The sequence below is a fragment of the Eptatretus burgeri genome, chromosome 9 (genome assembly GCF_056783735.1).
Source record: "Eptatretus burgeri isolate ZD-2024b chromosome 9, Ebu_testis_v1, whole genome shotgun sequence".
In the NCBI taxonomy this organism is placed as follows: Eukaryota; Metazoa; Chordata; class Myxini; order Myxiniformes; family Myxinidae; genus Eptatretus; species Eptatretus burgeri.
The window spans coordinates 61,269,967-61,286,390 of record NC_140969.1 but is presented as its reverse complement, the minus strand read 5'-3'; the positions used below and the strand labels follow the sequence as shown (position 1 = coordinate 61,286,390).

At 44.0% G+C, this 16,424-nt stretch overlaps 1 protein-coding gene across 3 annotated transcripts in view; it reads right to left on the bottom strand.

Moving 5' to 3' along the window:
• Positions 1-16,424, bottom strand: part of GPR22 (G protein-coupled receptor 22) — a 183,553-nt gene that overhangs the window by 34,904 nt on the left and 132,225 nt on the right. The gene's annotated exons all lie outside the window — the stretch shown is intronic.

The window sequence follows — 16,424 nt, the reverse complement described above, 5'->3', positions numbered from 1 at the left end:
AAATATTATCTTTCCCCACCAAAGCAGACAGATTTTTGAATTTCCGCCCCGTTTGGTCACCACGTGACCTGGAAGATGGTCAAAAACACCTCCCGGTACAAAGAAAACTTTTTACTTCCGATCTTGATGAAATTTGGTATGTGGGTAGAGGTCGATGAGTGATACCCAATGACATATTTTTTCCCGGATTCGAGGTCAGGGGCAAGGTCACGAGGTCACAAAAGTTGTGAAAGTCGCCATTTTCAAAACCTATCTAGTCTGTCATTTTAGGAGATATCTGGCAACGGTTCATCGATTATGATAGTAAAAAACATTATAAAGATGACCGTCACCCCCACACGGAGGTAATTTTTATTATTTTATGACAGCAAGAACTGCTACATAAAAGCTTCAAGTCCTGCTTTTTTCTTCACGTGGCAGACGCTTCTCCATGTAGTCGTAGATATCGACAGAAATTTCCATGAACGCCATCTTGACGAATTTTGTACAAAATGACTATTATTTCGAATGCAGCCTGTGGCTACTGTTTGCATCATTGCAGCGAGCATGGCTGTGCAGCTGATGCAGTGCCCCTGTTACCACTATAAGCTGGTACTCATTTTGCCGACTGCGGAAGGATGACAGTTTGAGTCAACACATCTGGTGTTACTTAACAGCAGAACAGGGGCTCAAACTCTAAAGCCTAAAATCTTAACCCAGCCGCCTTAACCGTGAAGCCAACACCAGACTTTACAAAATGACTGAATGCTTATGTACAAAATGAGAATTCCACTGCATCCAATCTGAGCAAACGCCAGGTTTCAGAAACATGGAAATCAGGAAGGCAATTCAATGCATGCATTGTATTCCATTTAAGAAATGTTAACAAAGAATCAATACTCTTACAATCGCAGTTGGTATTATAAAAAAAAAAAACATGTAAAATCGGACAAAAGAAAATTTGCTGTTATGAAATTTGAGAGATAATAATGCAAGTTCCTTTGGGAGAAACTTCAACACAGGAGGAAGCCATGACGTCATCAAAGTATGTGCTATGGTTGCCAGCATATGGTTGTTTGTCTATACTCTATCCTTTTCAAACTCTGAGCATCAAGCATGGAAGTTGCGGCATCAAGCATTTTAAAACTCTGGTATGACTCGACCAAGGTTTCCCCACCAAAGCAGACATTCTAAACCACTTCCCGGCCTCGTCATACATTCACTTTTTTAAAATAATCGCTGTAAATTGGCGATTTGTGTTCCAACTCATGTCTGTGCCGTCGTTTTCCCCCAAGAGGCAACAAGCAGCATGCACATGTCAATGTCAACACATTGTAATTATTGTCACAGTAAAATTACTTCCATATTTAAGGCTCTTCACACTGTTCACATCAACTGTGTTCCACTTAATCCTGTGAAGGTCTCTGATGTAGCACTGCATTTTAAATAAGATATGTAGTGATACATCAGAGACCTTCACATCATGAACTAAAAAGGTATCCAACACAGAAGGAGAATTGGTGTTCGAATAATTATATACATGTGTGTGTGTATATATATATATATATATATATATATATATATATATATATATATATATATATATATATATATATATATATATATATATATATATATATATATATATATATATATATATATATATATATATATTTTTTTTTTGTTACGGCTGTGGAAATTCGCATTACACCATAAAGGGCCCTCAGGTAAGATATCTCGATAGGTCCATGTGTAGTTAGCCCAAACCTGTTGTATAGAGGGAATTTATCTGATTCATCCAGGCTGTGACGCCTTCAGTTAGTCGTTGTTCTTTCTCTATCTTTTATTTCAAACAAACAAAAACCACCAACGATGCTGGTGGGCTTTTCCCGCCTGTTTCTCCTGTTTGAGTTCCCCGCGCTTGGTGTGAGGGAAGGGGAAAGGGCAGCTCTCCGCCAATTGGTGGATGAACAGCGTGAAGCGGTCGGGGTGAGGGAACGCCCCTTTTCGATAACCTCCTCGAAGGAGGGTGGAGCCGAAAACGGGGTGGAGCGAAGGGCGGAGCCCCGCGCTATAAAGGACGAACACGGGCGGGGCACGCTCTCTCTCTCTCTCTCTTCCTCCTGTCTCTCCCTCACTCTCTTCCTCCTCCTCTTCGCTCATCTGCGTGTGGTTGTTGCTGTTGGTGGTTCGTTCGTCTACGAGTTCTTCAGAGAGTTCTCCTACGAGTCCAGCTGGAGGGAGTTGAGTCGGCGCATCCTCGTCCTGAGCCCTGTCGCCGTCTACAGCGGGAGAGGGCGAGCCTTCTGCCAGGTGCCGAAAGCCCCGTTCGTGGCACGGAGCGGCTACACATGCCGGCGCGAGGTGCGAGTCGCAGACCACATCGGGGGAGGCTCGGATTCGAGGTCAAGGGCGCGACACTGGACGACGCGTGCAGGGAAGTTACAACTTTCTCTTTTCCTTTGGGTTCGTGTAAATGACTGTGGGTGGCGCCTGTCCTTGAAGTAAAACTGGTTAAGTGTTGCCGTGTGTCGGGTTTAGTCAGGACATCTCTTTTGCCTGTGATTGTGTATACATGCCACTTCTTGATTTGCTTTTGCTTTATTGTACATGATTATTGTGACTGTAAATACGTGCCTTCCGTGCTGGTCTGCGTGTGCAACTAAACGTGCTTGTGTGAACTTGTTCCCCGTTTCGCTGCGTCCTTTCCTTCGTTTGAATTTCCATCTTGCATCACGTAAGGGGTTCGTAGTGGGTTTAAAACGCCCGGTAATTAATCGGAACCGTCAAGGCCGACGATAACACCACTCGGTTATCACTGTAGCACGGAACGGACCGCTTAAGCGGTTCGTGTCCAGAGTCGGCCTGTGGCGTGGTACGTTCGCCTAGTCGACCACTCACGCAGGTACTTAGGTAGATCGAATTTGGCGAGCAACCCTATCCTGCGCGGTTGGGCAATTGACACGATCGTGGTGAGGTTAAACCCCCACCCGTGACTAGCTCCCGCATTGTTCCGAGAGGGTCACGACTGAATTGTCCGTTCCGGTGGGCGAGGCGGCCGCCATTCGATTCGAGCGGCCGATCGCACACCGGCGGGCGCGAATTCGCAACAATATATATATATATATATATATATATATATATATATATATATATATATATATATATATATATATATATATATATATATATATATATAAATGAGATATTCATAATAAGGCCAAAACACCAATGTTTTTATTATCCTTCAATATACAGTTATATGGGATTGATAAGAAAAAATATTCATCAAAAAATAAACACAAAACCTTTGTAAATTGTGAACTATTGTGAATATCTCATTTGTATAACATTTTGAACACTGCTCGTATTATAATTCCAACGTTGCTGTAGCTGGCAGAGGTTGTTGTACCTCCTCTGGGGCTTCACCGTGTCACCTCCCAAGCTGAGCAACTGCAACTTCTCAGACCAAACCCACTACTAGAAGGTTTAAGCATCAATCATTTGTGGAAAGGAAATCAACACCTCACAGACAGGGATATTACAACTATGTCACCAACACTTCAATTTCAAACCCATTCATGCCTAATTCCAACCTCACCATTTTACAGTCCAAAATGGGTGCTTATCCCAGTTGCCAGAAACAACTGGTGTTCTCTCAGTGGAGTGATCCTTCTCCAATATTCTACACTTTTGTTCAAGATCGCTGGCTTTTCAATTGTAATACCAGCCCCGGTGTCTACTGAGGCTTTACAGGCCACATCTTGCACCTTGCAGGTTACTCTCAAATTCCTCAATCAACTGAGTTGAAATTGAAGCAGTTGAAATATTGTGTCAGTAATTCACTTGCACTATGCCATGTCTGGCGTCATTTCCCCACCCTCAATACGCGCTCCCTCTGGCAGGGGTAAGGAGTAAAACCACTTGCACTATGCATATGCACACCCTCACGGAAACGTGGCCCTAGTTACCCCAAGCTTGTATGCAATACTTAAGGCCCAGTCACACCTTGACGTTTTAGCCAACGTATGCCGATTTTTGAAATTTTTTTCGAAAACGCTGGCACACGTTGAATACATTATGGGTAAGTTTTGATAACATTGAGAGCACGCTGAAAAACACTGCCATACGTCGTTGTACGCTGGCTTTAAACGTTGTACTTTTCGGTTGTCCTCAAATTTTTGCATGCTTGAAATTTCACGACGTATGCTGGCGTATGACTCACACGTTCCGCTACGCTGGCCACAAGTTATATGCACGGTCTGCGATCGTTGACAGACGTCAACACATGCTACTTGTAAGTTAATCATAAGTTGAGACACGCCGAGGTAATGTTTAGCGTATCCAAAACATATTTCTAACCTATGATTAACGTGTTGTTGGCACGTTACGCGATCGTTGCCACACGTCGACAGACGTTACTTTTAAGTTACTCATAGGCTGAAAGACGTCGGTATAATGGATCGTCCTTGCGTCAGCGTCCACGGCCACGGCCAGGACACTTATTTGCAGCATTCTTCAAACTTTTCTTCGGTATGACGAGGATGTTCACACTTCGATGTCTAGCTTGGCTATGATTCCAATTGTCCATCGGCAGCGTCTCTTTAAAATAGTCGAGTTTGAGCGTTTTAACACGTTCAGAGGAAACGCTTCAAATTTACAAACCCCAGCGTCAAAAAACAAAGGCGAGTGACAGCAATTTAAATCGTTCATTGTAAACAATGAAAATAGCTGAGTGATATCGTTTAAAAGTCGTTGAGTGTAAAAAAAAATCCAATTGTGGAGCGCAAGCGTCTACTTTCAATAGTGGAGATGCAGCCATTTAAATCGTTGAGTGGCAGCCTATGAATATCAAACCCCACGTCACCGGCAAAGATAAACTGCCGCACGATATGGATAAGTTAGGCTATCGTTGGGCATAGTTTGTGAACGCCGGCTACACGATAATTATTCGTTGGTATACCGTATCCATAAGTTATCGAAGCGCTCTATGCACATTATTAGTTCATTGTGCATTTGTCCAACCCGTTATGAATAGACCGAAATCGTAAAAACAAGCCATAGCTCATTGTTGAAAAAGCCCCATAAAAAAATTAGCCGCGAAGAACTTCGAACAATGGTGCAAAGATGTCTACTACCCATGGACACGCGGACACAAGGAGGATCCATCATAACCCATACCCTCCCCCTCACACTCACCTACTACTGTCAACATGAACAAACTACTACTAATACTAATACTAATACTAATACTGATACTGTTACTGCTGACATGGACATCGACTCGAAAACACTGTTGGGTTCCCCTTTTATGAACACCATTTTTATATACCAATTCCCAAAACCGCTGGGAACACGTCTTTATATGGCAGTTGTAAGTTAGAAACACGTTCATTTATTTTTTTTGTCGACCGGAAGACGTCATTGGAATACGTATACATACATCAATGTGTGTTCGGACAACGTAAAGAATTGGTTCAAAGCACGTCAAACATAAGTTAGAAATAAGTTTCGCGTAAAAAAGACATTACCGCAACGTGTTTCGACTTATGAGTAGCTTATAAGTAGCCTTTGTGGACGTGTGTAAGCATCCGCATATCGTGTGTACAACTTATCCCCATCGCATGCGGAACGTGTGTCATATGCCAAGTACGTCGTAAAATTTTGAACATGTTTAAAATTTCTTGACATACTCTACTTACTACGACGTATGATAGCGTACTTTAGCGTTCTACTCACGTATACCAAACTTACTCATACCGTATTTGACGTGCCCCAACGTTTTAGACACATTTTTCTTAGGTCGGCATACGCTGGCAAGATCGCCAAGGTGTGACCGCGATGCTGTCACTTCCATTTCTACGGCAGTTATGATTCGAATCGTTGTGCGTCAGCCTTTTAATAGGCTACGTCACGACATCGTCGGCGATGCGTGCAACGTGCTATGCCTAAGCTAGACTATCGTTGGGCATCGGTTGTGTAGGCCGACAACAGGTTCAGCATTCGTTGGTATAAGTTATCTATAACACAACGAAACGTTCTGTGTCCGTTACTAATACGTTATACATAAGACCAAGTCGCTATGAATACGTCCGAATCTTTAAAAAAAAACATCAAAAGTTCAACGTAAGCCTGCGTTTTACATACATTTTAATACGTTGCCATCGCTGGCGAAAACGTCAAGGTGTGACTGGGCCTTTAGTAGAGATTGGCCAAGCTGTTTTCAATTGTATAAGATTCATACAGAGAATGGTATATTTTAGTGTAACTGTGACTGAAAGAGGGCCCCTTAATGTGTTTTCTCCAGTCAGATAGTGGCCCACAGACCCAGTATAACCAAGATCGACTGTGGAGAGAAAGTCACACATTGGTCCTCATGCTTGGCTTCAGACCTACATTGTCCCAGATTCTCCGCTGGACTCCTGTTCTTCCTCAGCCTGAATCTTATGGTATATTTTCCAACATCCGTAACAACCCCTGACAAATGTCCTTCTCCCTCCTCCAACTAAATCAAATATCTGCCCTTCATCACGATATATGTGTCTCGGTTTCTGTTAAGCAAACTTATGTAAGGGGGTTGACTGTTTATTTTACCCAAACCCATCTCGACAACTCAATGCATCAATACACACACCACTTCGACAATGGGGTCAAGGCATCTGTACTTTGGCTCACACCATGGGTGGATGATCCAGTTGCAACATCAACATTTGGTTCCTGAGTTGTTACTGTGACCAGAATGGATGAAGTAATGGTTGAAGCATCCTTTCTGAATCTGTGAGGTCGGCAGGTTGAACGAATTATGTGGATTGTGAGATATATATGTATGTGCGTGTATATATATATATATATATATATATATATATATATATATATATATATATATATATATATAATATATATATATATATATATATATATATATATATATATACATATATATATATATATATATATATATATATATATATATATATATATATATATATATATATATATATATATATATAAATATATATTAGATGATGTGAATTGTGATTGCATTCTGAAAGCAGCTACATAACTTAAATAAATCAAGAATGAGTTATTAGAATGAGCTGTTTATCGAAAAGTGTACAGCTACAGTAATTTTCCATGTAAATATGGCAAAAGTTATAAAAGTGGTGGAGGAAGAGGTGCGTGTTAGCATTGTCTCACAACCAGTTTGAGTGAAAACTCTACTGTCTTGGGTCATGCTACCTGCCGTGAGGAGGACGAGTCTGTACCAACCGAGTTTTATTTGAGGATATTTTTGTTTACAGACTTTTATCTGACTGTTTTGTGATTTTCCTGGGATATTGGTTCGATTTGCATCATTGTGCAAATTTTCAGCTTTCTATCATATCTAGAAAGTACCAAACATTTATATCAATGAATCAGCGAGTCAGTTCTTAAGAGCTTTATATTGTTGCGGGTTCAGGGAAGCGCATGTGGGGCTCACGAGGGGGGTGACTTAGACCCGCTTCCCAACCTCTGACTCTGAAGCTGACAAGACCACAGATAACTTCACGACCTGATGGGTTGCTGACCAATCACGGATGCCATCTAAGGCAACTAAATCTGGAAGGATCCCCAAGCCCAACTTTCGCATTACCTTCCTGGTGATATAGTTTCTCAGATGGGGAACCATGCTATTTTCATGTGTGGAAGGTCAAAATCACAATGAAAACTTTAAATTATTAATGAAATCGAAGTCAAAACAAGAAATAATGGCATTTTGGCTTATCAGCGGGGAGAGGGGCACAGCTTGGCTTATGCATCAGCACTTCTGCATCGTGCAAAAAGATGAATTATTTGGCGGGAATCGAACAAATTGCATTTAATCATTCATATTCCGTATGCAGAATGAAAATGAATATACAAAAGTTCCACAGTCATCAAACAGATGTAAAAATGAAAAATAACGATCCTCCAGCTGTCCGGGTATCATCCGGTGCGTTGGAGAGTAGCTTGGCTTAGCCTTGATGCTTCTGCATCCTGTTTGAAGGTGAATTCTATATCTCTATTATAATACCAAGCTTGCACACTAAAAACTCGGCTCGCCATCACACGATCCCTATGAAATTGCTGTGGCACTTAGTGGACATGCCGACAATGTTTGGGAAGTCTTGGCATTCCATAGTACCACTTGCATTTTGCACAATGCGTATTTTTGTCATTCCCCTTGTACGGTCTGTCGTCTGCTACCAGCTATGTTTTACTGCTATCCCGTGCATGTGCACAGGTATCGCAAGTATAGCTTTATTGCCTTCAATTATTTTCCATAAACAATGCCGTTGAAGAAGAGAAGTTTGCTTGGCAAATGTACAGTGCATCTCCATCCAATCAAACAACGAAAGTACACATTGAAGAAACCTTTTCTCCTCCTCAGCCGGCCCCTTCCCCGAGCTATTCTGCAATCCCCCACACTCTTTAAACAACTCTCATTACCTCCCCTCCCCCCTTCTCCCTTGTCCTACCCTCCCCCTCCCCTCCCACCCCCTGCACCCAAAGCCTCCTCCCCTCCCTCTTCATTAACAGCGTGGACCTCAAATATCCGGGGCCTTCGCTCAAACGTTTCAGATCTTTCCATACAGGTTTCCACTGACAAACCAGACATAATCTGCCGAACATAAACTTTTCTCCCTCAAGACGTCCCTGACTCCCAAGTATCTCTCCCTGGTTACTCCCTCCTCCGGTATGACAGACCTGAGACTTGTTCTGGTGGAGGAGTTGCTCTCTTCATCAAAGACTGTATTCCTCACTCACCATGGATTGCCTTCACTCCCCCACACCCCCAGGAATATCTCTGGCTACGGCTTCCCCTCCACTCCCACCTCGTGTTTATATGTATACTGTACCGTCCACCAAACAGTGATGACTCCATCTCCACCTCACTATCCGAAAATATAGACCAACTTCTATCTTCTCATCTGAACTCTCTCTGCCTCATATGTGGTGACTTCAATTGTCATCATGCCAGTTGGCTAGGTGTGGGTACTTCTCTTACCTGTCATGGCACTTCAGCAAAAGCTTTCTGTGACTCAAAGGGACTGACTCAATCGGTCAATTTCCCGACCTGGATCTCAACCAATGGTACGCGATCTCTTCTGGATCTGATTTTGACAAATTTCCCTGAAAATATATGCTGTTATTCCTCCACTCCAATCGGTTCTTCTGACCACGTCCTTGTCAAAGTGGACATCTCTCTGGCTGTTATCAGAGAACGACCTCAGTGCCGTCGATTCTGGCATTTCACTCAAGCCAACTGGGAGAGTCTCCAAGCAGCCATCAAACTTCTAGACTGGTCTCCCAACACTACTTCTCCAACATCAACTCATACTGGGAATTCTTTCAAAGAAACTTGCTCTCTATTTATCCCCTCTCATCTTCAGTTGTCCTCCCCTTCCTCCCACCCTTGGTTCACTGAAGCTTGTGGCGAGGCAGTTGTCCTGAAACAACTTGCCTTTGCCTCCTGGATAGCAAACCCAACTGAGGGTTGCTCGGATGACTCCACCCTCTTTATCTCTTTGCTGAATACTCCACCTTCCATAAAGCTCGGAACAAGTGTGTATCTACTTTCAGGAGAGCCAGAAAACAACATCTTTCTGAGCTCAAGTCTGAACTCTCAAACCTCTCTCCCTCCTCCAAATCCTGGTGGCACCTAATCAAATCTGTTTCTGATGTATGTTCCCCCTCCATCTCCTCCCTTACCTCAAATGGCTGCACTGCTGATACCGCACGTGAAAAGGCTGAATGCCTAAACTTGGTGTTTGCATCGAAATCTTGTGTCTGAAACCCATCGCTTTCTGTACCTACCTAACCCAGTCACACCCAACTGTCCCTGGACTCTGGGTCCTTTTCGTTTGACAAAGTGGAGAGCTTGCTGTCAAACCTCGACTCAGATTCTGCAACCGGTCCAGACCGAATCAGCCCACGTATCCTAAAAACATGCTCATCTGCTCTTGCTCACCCTCTGTCAGTTCTATTCACGCTCTCATTTGCTCAAGGTCATCTGCCGTCTGCTTGGAAATCAGCAAACATCACTGGCCTACATCACTGGCCTCGCAGAGCCAGTTTATAAAAAAGGTGCAAAAACAGATCCCTGCAACTACAGACCAATCAGCCTTCTCCCAATCATCAGCAAGGTTATGGAATCCATCATCGCTTCTGATATCAAATCCTCTCACTCTCTCACTCTCTCACAGCAGGCAGGTCGGTGGTCTTTCTGTCTTCTACCGTCTCCTCTCCGGTCTCACCCCCACCCCCCTGCTCTGTCTGCGATTTGTCCCCACCATATTTCAGCAGGGCGCTCAAGGTCCGCCAACAACCCTCTTCTGGTAAAACTACCAAAATCACGAATCACTGCTCACCTTCACCCTTTCATTCCTCTTTTTTCCCGCCTTTGGAATAAACTCCCTCACTCTATTCAATCCCATCCTTCCCTCCAGGCCTTCAAAACAGCTGTTCACCACCACCTCTTATCGTCCCCCATCCAAATCTCCAATCTTTTATACCCCCTTAATCTACCCAAGCCCACCTCCTTCAAATTCCCTGCTTTCCTTCCTGAAAGTCCCTGTAATGTGAAAAAATGTAATCTGAAAACCCACTCTATGGGAGTACCTCCTGTGCAGCTGCCATCCGCACTGCATCTCACCAGATGATGGGATTGGGGCAAAGCCTCTGGGACTCCCAATCTTGGATGATTGGAGGAAAATCACGGAGTAACCTTCCCGGGTCAGATTGCAGTGGTGTGTGTAGTGGTGGTGCCGAGGTGTCGTCCACCAGACGGCGGCCTCCTTGGGTTAACCTGAGGAGGTCCCTTTGGGTGGGGCCTGGAATGTCCTATCCCTAAGAGAGGATGATCACCTGTCTCTGTTATCATATGAGCTCAAGTGATTGAACATCGGTATTGCAGCTCTCTCTGAGGTTTGGTGACCAGATTGCGGCGATCATGGTGGGTGGTTGCACCTACTATTGGTCAGGATGCTCTGATGGTTACCATGCCCAAGAGTTGCTGTAGCTGTGTCCAATAAGCTGACTCCAATGATAGTTGAGGTAACACCGGTCAATGAGCGTATTATGAGATGAAGGATTTGTAACTCATTGGGTTTCATTTCCTGGGTCTCTGTATATGCTCCAATTGAGACGAGTGAAGTCACCGTGACGGACACATTCTTTGCCACGCTCCATTCTGTGGTTGATCAGTGCCCCAGGCGAGATACTCTTCTTGGCTTGGGGGATTTCAATGCATCAAATCGAACTGATCGGGCTTGGTGATGAGACATGTGTTGGTCCCCATTGGCCTGGAACTGTGAACCTGAATAGCAATAAGTTCCTTAACTTTGCAAGAAGTCATAGACTTTGGGTGGCTGGTTCATGGTTTCAGTGCCCACAGACTCATCGCTGGACTTGGTATTCCAACGCTAGTGGTGTGTAAAAGGAGATTGACCATGTGCTTCTTGATGTTGCTGGATGATGATCCAGAAATGTAGGGTTGACCAGAGTGCTCAGTTCCTCAATACTGACCACAGGCTTGTTGTAGCAACTCTGAAGTTTCAGCTTAAATCTGGGAGAATGGTACCATTCTAGCCTAGGCTGGGTGTTGGCAAGCTCAAGGATGAGTGGGTAGCTGAGGAGATTGCGAACATGCTGAGTGAGGATTTGTGGGGTCTGGGTGCTTTGGGGGATCCTGAAGAGTTGTGGAGTGCCTTCAAGAACAGTCTTTGATGTTGCTTGTGGATGTCATGGAACTCACCGAAGGGTGCAGAAGAATTTTGTCTCAAGGGATACTGGATACAATTGACCAGAGTCGCAGAGCCAGACTGAATGGCAGAGCTGTGCTGAGGTGTAAAACTGTACATGCACTCAGGGTAGACAAGGAGGTTGATGTGCGAGGAATCTGTGAGGAGGTACAGCATCGCCTGTGGTCAAGTGATTCTCATCCTACTTCCAGGGGAATTCTTGCATTGCATTATTCCAAACCCATCCCTCAATGTACTGCAGTTGGAGGAGAGGGTGGTGTGCTCTTGAAAGAGGAGTCCGAAGTGAAGGCCCGCTGGACCGGTTACTTTGAGCGCCTGTATCAGGCTGATCCACCAGCTGTCAAGTTGGATGTCAGGGGTGTTACTATCCCGATTGCTGACCCTCTAATCAACTGTCATCCAACTTGTTTGTGGAAACACATACTGCGGTGAACCAGTTGAAATTGGGTAAAGCTTGTGGGATCTGCAGAATCCATGCTGAACTTCTCAAGGCTGGTGGAAATGCTGCACTCGAGTCATTGCACACAGTTCTGTGCTCTTCCTGGAACACAGGCATCATCCTAACTGACTGGAAGAGGGGCATTGTTGTCCCTCTCTGCAAAGGGAAGGGTGATAGCCAGGACTGCAACAACTGCCGAGGGGTGATCCTGCTCTCATTGCCAGGCACGGTCTTTGCTCGGATAATTATTGAAAGGGTTCGCCATCATCTGCTTGACTACCAACATCCAGAACAATCAGGCTTTACACTAAAGTGGTCAATGATTGACCGTATCCTTGCTCTTCGGGTCCTGACTGAACGCAGATGAGAGTTTCGGCAGGAGCTGCTTGCAGCCTTTGTTGATCTCTGCAAAGCATTCGATTCAGTGAATCAGGATGCCCTCTCTAGGATTATTTGTCTTTGTGGGGTGCCACCAAAACGGATCAATCTCAAATCTGAACTACACTCTGGTACTGAGAGTGCATTGCGATGTGGTGATACCATCTCTGACTTACTTCCAGTTATTACTGGAGTTCGTCAGGGGTGTGTACTGGCCCCCACACTTTTCAGCACTTATATTGACTGGATTCTGGGGAGGATGTCGGAGAGATCAAGCTGCGGTGCATCATTGGGAATATCAAGATCTCTGACCTTGATTTCGCAGATGATGCAGTCATCTTTGCAGAGACTCTAGATTTGATTTTGGGGGCCATCGAGGTGCTGAATGAGGAGTTGGAGCCACTGAGATTATGAGTTGCCTGGCTCAAAACGAAGATCCAGGCTTTCAGTGACATCTCGGATGCGGATATCTTGTCTGTTCCTGTTTGTGGCGAGGATGTTGAGGTCATGGAGAGATTCACTTACCTTGGCAGTGATATTCATATCTCTGCTGGCTCTGAGACAGAGGTCAATATACGTCTGGGTTGAGCCTTGGGAGTCATGCATTCACTGGATCATGGGGTGTGGCGCTGCCAGTACCTGTGCGGGAGGATGAAAGTCCGAGTCCTCAGATCCTTGTTGCTTCCAATCTTGCTATATGGATGTGAGACTTGGACTCTGACCAGGGATCTGAGATGGAGACTTAATTCCTTTGGTACCAGGTCTCTTTGGAGAATCCTTGGCGATCGCTGGTCGGACTTTGTGTCCAATGAGGGGTTATTGAGAGAGATTCAAATGAGATTTGTTACCTGCATAGTCCGTTAGCATCAGCTGCTGCTTTATGGACATGTGGGTCATTTTCCTGATGCTGATCCTGCTCACCATATTCTCTCAGCAAGGGAGCCTCATGAGTGGAGGAGGCTAATCGGCCGACCATGTGCCTCGTGGTTGCAGCAGGTTGATCGGCATCTCAGGGAGATGGGGATGGGCCAGGCATCTGCTTAGGGGATGCCCAGATGGAGGCCCCTGGAGTGCCGGCGGAAAGTGGACGCAGCGACACTCTGCTCTGGTGCATGCTCCTATACCTGACCTGACATTTCGACTTCAATCTTCTTGATGGTTTACTAAAGGCTAATTTATCCGATTTTGATCAGGTGACCAAACTTGTTTCTTCACAATTTTGTCCGAACTGTTCATGTGTACCTTTCACCAACATGCAATGTTCACTTTTTTCCTAAAGGCCCAGTCACACCTTGACGTTTTAGCCAGGAATGGCAACGTATAACAATGCACGTAAAACGTTGGCGTACGCTGAAGTTTTGAGGTTTTAAAAAAAAGTTTTGGTCGTATTCATAACGTGTTGGTCGTATGCATAACATATTAGTAACGGGCACAGAACGTTTCGTTGTGTTAAAGATAACTTATACCAACGAATGCTTAGCCTGTTGTCGGTGTTCACAACCTATGCCCAACGATAGTTTAACTTAGTCATAGCGCGCTGCACGTATCGCCGACGAACTCGTGGCGTTCTCTGTTAAAAACCTGCCGCACGCAGATTTAAATCATAACCGCCTGAAAATTGGAACTGTCAACATCGCAGTCACACCTTGACGATTTAGCCAGCGTATGCCGACCTATGAAAAATGTGTCTAAAACGCTGGGACACGTCGAATACGGTATGGGTAAGTTGTGCATACGTTAGGAGCACGATGAAAAACAATGAAGTACGCTGGCATATTCCGTGGTACGTCTAGTACGTCGTGAAATTTCAAGCATGCTGAAAATTTTACGACGTACTCGACGTATGGCTCACAAGTTCTGCATACGCTGGCATAAGTTCTCGGCACGCTCCGCAATCGTTTACACACGTCGGCCACACGTTACTTGTAAGTTACTCATAAGTCGAAACACGTCGAGGTAATGTTTAGCATACCCGAAACTTCATTTTTAACCTACGAGTAACGTGCTTTGAACCTATTAATAGCGTGCTTTGAACCTATGAGTAGCGTGCTTTGAACCTATGTGTAACGTATCTCAAACGCACATTGGCGTATGTAGACGAATTTGATTGACGTCTTCCGGACGACCACAGAACTTACTGAATGTGTTTCTAACAGCGTGGAGTAACAATGGCGTATTGGCAGCGTTTAGGGGAATTGGTATATACAAATGGGCTTCACAAGAGGAACCCGTCAGTGTTCCAGACTCCATGTTGAGTAGATGTCAATGGCAGTAGCAGTGGCAGTAGCAGTAGCAGTAGTAGTAGTAGTTCGAGAGAATTTAGTGATGTCGATGTTATTAGTAGTAGTAGTAGTAGTAGTAGTAGTAGTAGTTCGAGAGAATTTAGTGATGCCGATCTTGGTAGTAGTAGTAGTAGTAGTAGTTCGAGAGAATTTAAAGATGTCGATGTTGGTAGTAGTAGTAGTAGTAGTAGTAGTAGTAGTAGTAGTAGTAGTAGTAGTACTTTCAAGTAACGTGTTGCAAAGTGTGAACAACGTTTGTGTAGCGTGCTTACAAAACGTTACTCCTAGGTTAGAAATAAGTTTCGGGTATGCTAAACATTACCTCGACGTGTTTCGACTTATGAGTAACTTACAAGTAACGTGTTTCAACGTGTGTCAACGATCGCATAACGTACCTACAACTTATGGCCAGGGTAGCGGAACATGTGAGTCATACGCCGGCATACGTCGTAAAATTTCAAGCATGAAAAAATTCGAGGAAAACCCAAAAGTTCAACATTTAAAGCCAGCGTACTATCACTTATGGCAGAGTTTTTCAGCGTGGTCTTAACATATACAAAACGTACCCATAACGTATTCGACGTGTACCAGTGTTTTACACAAATTTTCCAAAAATCGGCATAAGCTGGCTAAAACGTCAAGGTGTGACTGGGCCTTAACTTAGCAATAAATAGTGTGGACAAATTATAAACTTTGCATTTTGTTCATATATCCTCATCCATAAAATGGTATTTTGTTCCACTAAATGAGCATTCTGTTCATCCATCTTAACATTTTGTTCATCCATCGTCGGATTTTGTTCATCCATCTTAACATTTTATTCGTCAACCCAAGTATTCAAATTAGCATTTGGTTAATCAATCTCAGTAATGAAATCATCCATCCTATAGTGTTCAAATTAGCATTTTGTTCAGTGATGGTTTTTAAAATTGCCATCATTTGAAGGAACTGAGTGTGATGGACAACTGCATTTCCTCCAGCATCATCTACAGAGTGCTCAACATCATCTTGTTCTTTTCTTGGACCAAACCTGCGGCAGAGCATGTTTCCATCTTGTATGAATATAAAATAGGGGAAAATGTAAGTTTGTCACTTGAGGGCACAATAGAGCACCCTATCAAAATCAACCAAAAGAGGGCACTGTCACACAACCTGAGACTACTTGCCCTGTGATTGTCAGTCTCAAGCATCTACGGGATACAATCAGCTGACCACTTCCATGAAAGCGGTAACCACACCTCGAGTCAAATCCAATGGTGGCACAGATTTCAATCAGTTGGAGTAAAGAGACAACTGAACCAAATAATAGTGAAACAGGATTCTCTCTACAATGTTTGCAACATAAGTTCACAAATTATCCAGATTACCTTAAAATTCTCTTTAACTAAGCATATACACAAAATGAACAGTTCACAAAAATGCTTCATAACAGTGCCTAATATCTAATGCACCAGCACAATCTCTGAATACTCAAACCAGGGCAGGAGTTGTGGGACTTTGATATGATGTATCGAGCACATGATGATTGTCTTGGTGGTGGAGTGAGCAGGACAGGCAAGCAGT